The sequence below is a fragment of the Belonocnema kinseyi genome, chromosome 3 (assembly GCF_010883055.1).
Source record: "Belonocnema kinseyi isolate 2016_QV_RU_SX_M_011 chromosome 3, B_treatae_v1, whole genome shotgun sequence".
Classification (NCBI taxonomy): Eukaryota; Metazoa; Arthropoda; class Insecta; order Hymenoptera; family Cynipidae; genus Belonocnema; species Belonocnema kinseyi.
In genome coordinates, this window is record NC_046659.1 from 139,129,657 (window position 1) to 139,136,398 (window position 6,742).

General features: G+C 27.3%; 1 protein-coding gene across 1 annotated transcript in view; it reads right to left on the reverse strand.

The window, feature by feature from the left end:
- Positions 1-6,337, reverse strand: part of LOC117169621 — a 36,637-nt gene extending 30,300 nt beyond the window's left edge. The window contains exon 1 of the mRNA XM_033356076.1: positions 6,227-6,337. The gene's annotated coding sequence lies outside the window, so the exon portion shown is untranslated. The remainder of the gene's footprint in view (positions 1-6,226) is intronic.
- Between the last annotated feature and the right edge of the window lie 405 nt (positions 6,338-6,742).

Genomic DNA, 6,742 nt, shown 5'->3' on the forward strand with positions numbered 1-6,742 from the left:
TGATTTTTCGAGTTTTTTAAAAAGGAACCGAATGGGGACCCAATGGGGTCTTTACAGGTACTTTGTAGAGGCTCCATTCGGTTCCTTCGGTCCGCCAGGGAAAAAAAAAGATAAATTTGGAATAAAAGACATAAAGGGTTAATTTTCTACCAAGAAGAACAAGTATTCAATAGAATACAAGTATTTTCGACTAAAAAAGATCACTTTTCAATGAAACATAGAATAGTTAAATTTGCGGTTGAAAAAAATTAATTTTTAACCAAAAACGCAAATCAATTTTCTACAAAATAGTTAAATTTTCAGAAAATAAATTTATCCAACTAATTTATGAATCATCAACCAAAAAAAGAAAAATTTTAACAAATTCGTTCCACTTTCAACCTGAAAATATGAAAAAAAATCGTTAAAATTCTTTCAAATCGCTCTAAATTATTGAAATTAATTGAAAATTCCTTGGAATCTTTTTAAATTCTCTAAAATTTTTCAAATCCCTTAAAATCTTTTGAAATACCTAGAAGTTTTTTTAAAGAGTTCTAGAGTACTTCGAATTTTTTAAATAACCCTTCTAAAATTTGTTTAGTTCTTTGAAATTTCCTTAAATTATGAAAATCTGATCAAAATGCACTGCATAACTGTAATCAATTGAAAATTCCTGGAAATCTTTGAAAATTCTCTCCAATTTTTCAAGTACTTCAGAATCTTTCGTAATACCTAGAATTTGTTTTTAAGCTTTCTAAATTAATTTAGTGTTTTTAACTAGATCCCTTCTAACATTTTTTTAATTCTTTGAAATTCCTTTCAATTAAAAAAATTAATTGAAACATCCTTGATATCTTTTAAAACATCCTCAAATATTTAAAATATTTTGAAATCTCTTGAAATTTTTTAAAGCTCTTGAAAATATCTTGAACTTTTTAAAATACCTTTAGTGTTAGAAGAAACATTATAATGAGGGTGTTCAAAAGATTTTAAAAATATGGGAGAATTTCAAAAGATTCTAAGCAATTTTTAATTGACAACAGTAATTTATTAGGATATTTGAACGGATTTGATATATATTTTAGGATTTGGAAGATTTCGAAATATTTAAGAGTATTTTAAAAGGTTCCAAGGAATTTTCGATTTTTTACAGTAATTTAATATGAGATTTTTAAGTGATATATCTTGGGATATTTTAACAGATTTCAAGGAATTTTCAATTTATTTAAATAATTTATTTTGTGATATTTTAAAACAATCTACATAATTTTTAATTAATTTCAATAATTTAAAGCGATTTCAAAGAATACCCTATGGAAATAACCCCATTTGGCCCTATTACAAGTCGGGCACTAATCGGGGGCTAATCGGGTTATTAATTTTGACAAATTACCCAGTCGGGAACTAATCGGGGACTAGTTGGGCTAGTCAAAATTTCAAACGGGCTCTGGTCGGTGGTTGGTCAAGGGCTAGTCGGGCCTTTTTGTTCACTAATTTCCGTGCGAGTAACCTTCAGGCTCTGGTCAGGAGCTAGGGGAGCTCTGGTCGGGTTATTCTTATGTTTGAGTTTTCGGCGAGGTTTTATCAAATGAGGTAATATCTAAAAAAGCATAATGATTTTTTATTCTAAAACACTAAGAATCTATTTAACAATAATTTCACACAGTTTTTTGGAGAAAAGATTTATTAAGGTTAAATTCATCTTCAATATATTTAATAAATAATTATTAAGTTAGTAATTTTATACGAAATCAGCTTTTTATAAAAACAACGATCAAAATCTTCAAAAAGACGTAATCTTATTTTTTTGTAGTATCTTTTAGAAAATTGCGAAATTTCTAGGGACATTTATAAATACCTTTTTATGGAATTTTAAGAAAATCCATTTTGGAAAAGATACATATAGATGTAGGTGAAAAGTCTCTCGAAAGTCACAAGACTCTAAATTTGTACAGATGCTTATTTTTAAATTGATCTGAAAGGTTTGCCATATGTAAATAAAGTTTAATCCTTCATGTAGTTGAAATTGGAAAAAGAAAAAGTTTTTGATTAATCAGTTAAGGGCAGTATACTAGTAGTAAACTATTAAGCACGGTACAGTTCAGATTTTGTTACCACCTTCATTTGAGTCTTGTGGTTCTGGACTAGTAGCTTCAAAGAAAATCCGCAAGGGCTCGACGTGCCGCCTCTCGCGCAACAGAAATGACGCTTCGAGTGTTTAAGACAGCAGTTCACATGTAACGAAACATAATTACCTGTAGCAGAGACTACCGTAACCAAAATGGCGGTTCCTTCAGAGCGAAGCTCTTCCATTCCTGCCTTCCAGCTGAAGTTTTTTTTTTTTAAATTAATATTCCACAAATTTTTGGGAGTTTGGTTAATATTTCACGCGGATGTATTATCATATGACCCCTACTAGTACCCGATCAGGTCCCGACTAGGATAAGTCGGGTCACCTGACTAGTCCCCGACTAATCTACCGTGACGCTACTGGTCGGGAGCTAATCAGATGACCCGACTAGCCGCCGACTTTAAGTGGGGTCGACTGTTCAGGAACCAGACTAGTTCCCCATTTGAATTTCTACACGGGATTTTAACGATTTTTTCATATTTTCTGGTTTAAAGTGGAACTACTTTGTTAAAAATACATTTTTTTTTGGTTGATGATTTATCAATATAGTCGGAAAGTTTATGTTTTGAAAATTCAACTATTTTGTAGAAAATTCATTTTTTTTTTGGTTGAAAATTAATTTTTTTAACCACAAATTTAACTATTCTATGTTTCATTGAAAAGTGATATTTTTTAGTTGAAAATTGTTGTATTCTATTGAATACTCGTTGAATCGTACATTTTCGGATTACACGCGACTTCACAGTGGTAATAATCATGCACCTTCTGTTTTGCGGCTCCCAAAAGGTAGGTATGGTGGGGGTAAATTGCATCCATGATCTGGTAGCTTTGGTCAATCGGCTCTGTTAAATGCTGCAAAGACCAGCCTCGTGTAAAGCCGAAAATGGACGGGCCGGAATCCGAGCTCTCCCGACTTCACGAATGAAGTTCTAGCTGCTCCTTAAATTTATTACGGTTTTGAAATCCCGAATTACATTAGAACCATTAGACTTATTGCAAACAGGAAAATATCATTTACTTTATGCAAACAGATATATGAGGCAATATTTCTGGGTCTAAAATCTTTCAAATTTAATACTGCATGTCTTAGTCATATTTTTACTAAACAATTATTTTTTAACGAAAAAAACGAATTTCTGACAAAATAGTTAAATTTTCTGCCTAAAAAATGACTACAAAAATACATTTTTAACTGAAAATTTTAGTTTATAGTCAAGTTCAAAGTTGAAAAAATTAATTTTGAACCCACCAAAAATGCGAATTTTCAACCAAATAGTTGAATTTTCAACTAAAAAGATCATGTTTCAACCAAAAATTAAATAGTTATATTCTCAGTTGAAAAATAATTATTAATCCCAAAAAATCGAAATTTCAACAAAATATTTAAATTCCTAAGCAGAAAATTTAATTTTCAAACAAATAATTTAATTTTCAATCCAATAACTTTCTAACGAAAACAGAAATTCAGAAGACTCTTATAGATTTCAAAAATAAACTATAGAAGATTTAAAGGAATTTCGAAAGATTTCAAGGAGATAAAATTTTTTTCCTTTTAATTCCTGGGAAAATGTAGAAGATTATAATTCAATTTTTTACATCATGAATGATTTTTCAAAATTTTAAGAAAAAATTTAGCCAAATCTACAGTCCTGTAGATTCTTTTTTGATACATCTCTTTTCATGCTATTTGAGGCTATAATCTCAATCTCGGAGATTTTAAGAGAAAAATAGTTGTAATTGTAAATAATTATAAAATAAATTTAACAACATTTATTTTATGAAAAAATATCTCATGATTTTAGAAGGACAAAACAATAATCATAAAAATAAGTCTTTGTATAGTATCACATAAAAAATGTATTCTGTATACATTAATTTTTTTAATGAAAAAAATAATACTTTCATAATTATTTCTAAATTTTACTTAAATATGACACTCAAGGAATATTTTTCAGAAACGAAATAATAAAAATATCTCCATTAGTTAGTAAAATACTATTAAGAAGCGCCTTTCAAATTATACAAAAATTGTTAAAAAACGGTTTGCAGTTGTCTGTTAGAAAATCCCTCACATTTTATAACAAAACTCCTTTCCACACCACATTTAAGGAAAATTTTCAATACATTTTTATCAAATGATAAGTCTTTTGTACTCAAATGGAAAAATGAAAATCGTTCATTAATTTGGATGTTTAATTGACGTCCGTTTCCTTACCATTCACACAAAAAGTATGAAAGTTTATCGAATTTAATTATTATTTATTTATTTTACATATATGTCCATTGTATCTTATCAAAATTTAATATGGAAATCTTAAATTTTAATTGTATTTAATTACTACAATGTTTAATGTTTCCAAATTGTTCAAAAATCGAAAAAAATCATTCGAATTTTACTTTTAAAGACTTATAATTGTACACAATTTCCAGGCGCATCTTTTATGTTTTTCTACAAGGATTTTTAGGTTTTTCAGTTTTTCAAATCAGTTTCTTCTACGATTCTAAATCTCTTCCAAAGTTTTAATTTTTTTAAATATCATCAATTCTACTAATATTTATTAAATTTATTCAATTACTTACATTTTTTTAAAACTTTTTAATGTTATCCAATCAAAAATGTTGATTTTAAAACCTTCTACACTCTATTTCAAATTTTTAGGAAATCGCTTCATGGGTTTAAAACTCTTCTTTAATTTTCTTTGGAAGCACATTTTTCAAAATAAAAAATCATTAAAAATTTTCACACGATAATTATGAAAATACTTATTTTTTTCTAATTTTGTCATGCCTTCTAATCTTCTAATCTTTAAAAATTATTCAAATTTTTCCTGATTTTTTTTAACTTGCAAAATTTAAAAAAATTGCCTCTAAAACTGTTCAGATACTTTGACAATTTTTCACGCATTTTGTAATCTTTTGAAATGCTTCAAAATAATCTCCTAGCATTAAGTTTTTGAAATAAAAAATTATTTTAATTATTTCCAGGAACCTATAATTAATTTTTTTCATTTTCATGAAAACTTACTAAATTCTTAAACAATCTTTGCAAGTTTTAATTATTTTCGATTCCTTTGAAAATTTCTTAATATCTCTTCAAGTTACTCAAATTTAAAAGTAGATTTTTAAACCAACATATAATAAAAAAGTTTGGGAACAAAATTGCACAAGAAGTCGTAATAAGAATTATGTTACTTAATTTAAGATGTAAAAAAATTTACTTATAATCTTTTAAATTATTCCTAGGAATTTTAAGATAAACAGTTTTATCTCCTTTAAATCTTTCGAAATTCCTTTAAAGCTTTTAAAGTTTATTCTTGAAATCATGAAAAATCTAAATTTCTAGCCACAGTGTAAATTTCGATTTAAATCTCTTTCATTTTTAAAAATATTTATTGAATTTACTTGATTTATCAAATTTAATAATCTTACCAAATTCAAACATTTCTTTAAAACTGTCTAAATTCTTCTTTGAAATTGTATGGAATCCTTTGATATTTTTAAATCCCTTTTAAATTTTCTCTCGAAGCACATTAAAAAAAATCATTAAAAGTTTTCACAGAAATATTAGGAAAATAATTCTTTTTTTTTTCTAAAAAAAAAACATCATTTACTGTCCCACTTTTTGACATACGTAGTTTTCTACGTGCTTTAAGACGTCAGGACTTTCATTAGGATCTGAGAGAAGCATAGAACTGTCAGGGATTTTTTTTTCAGGATATGTATAAAAACCCGGTATATGAGATGCCTCATAAAATTGTACTAGAAAGCTGAATTATTAGCTGTTTCGGCAATGCGAATATTTTCTGGACCGAATATCTTACCGAACCGACTATTTAAAAGATCCTCTTTCAAAATTGATACAATGTCGTTGGCATCGTTACCATGTATGCGCATTTTAATTCTTTCATAATTATTATGTTATTAAAAAAGATGCATTTTTTCAATTCACTAAATAAAAGAGATGAAGCCGTGGCTTTTGATTTCGTTCGTTAAAACTTCAGTTCTAAGGCAACTCTACTTTGATTAATTAACCTAGAACATTTTGAATTTGTGTCCAATTTCAAAAGTTCCTCAAAATAATTTGTAAATCTTGTTGAAGTATACAATAAATAATACCTTAAAGATCTCTTAAAAACATTTCTGGGTTGATAATTGTTAATCTATAAAAAATAGATATTTTTCTTTCCAATTTTCAAAATGTTGAATGGCATATAATTTCTTCAATTTTTATCGAAATTGAAAATGCGATAAAGACAATTTGCATTTATTTTTGACGTGTACCAAATACTTTGACAAAATTTTTCTAATACTCTACAAAAATTTTTTGTTTCAAATAATGAAAAATCTTAATTTTTTTAAGTTTGGCCTATCAAAAAATTCAACTGAGATAGTATGTAAATACTTACATAGGAACGACGGTTGTATCGCCTCAAACTTCCGATTGTCTCGATGACACTACGTTCATGTTTTTATTTTCTATTTGAAAAAATAAAAATTCTAATTCAATAACCTCAGCTAAAATTTTAGACAAAGTCAAAAATGTTTTAGGGCAATGAGATAAATTTTCGCCAAGAACCGGAGTCACTGAATTTTCTATTTAAAAATGCATTTTTAACTAATAAAAAAAATTGT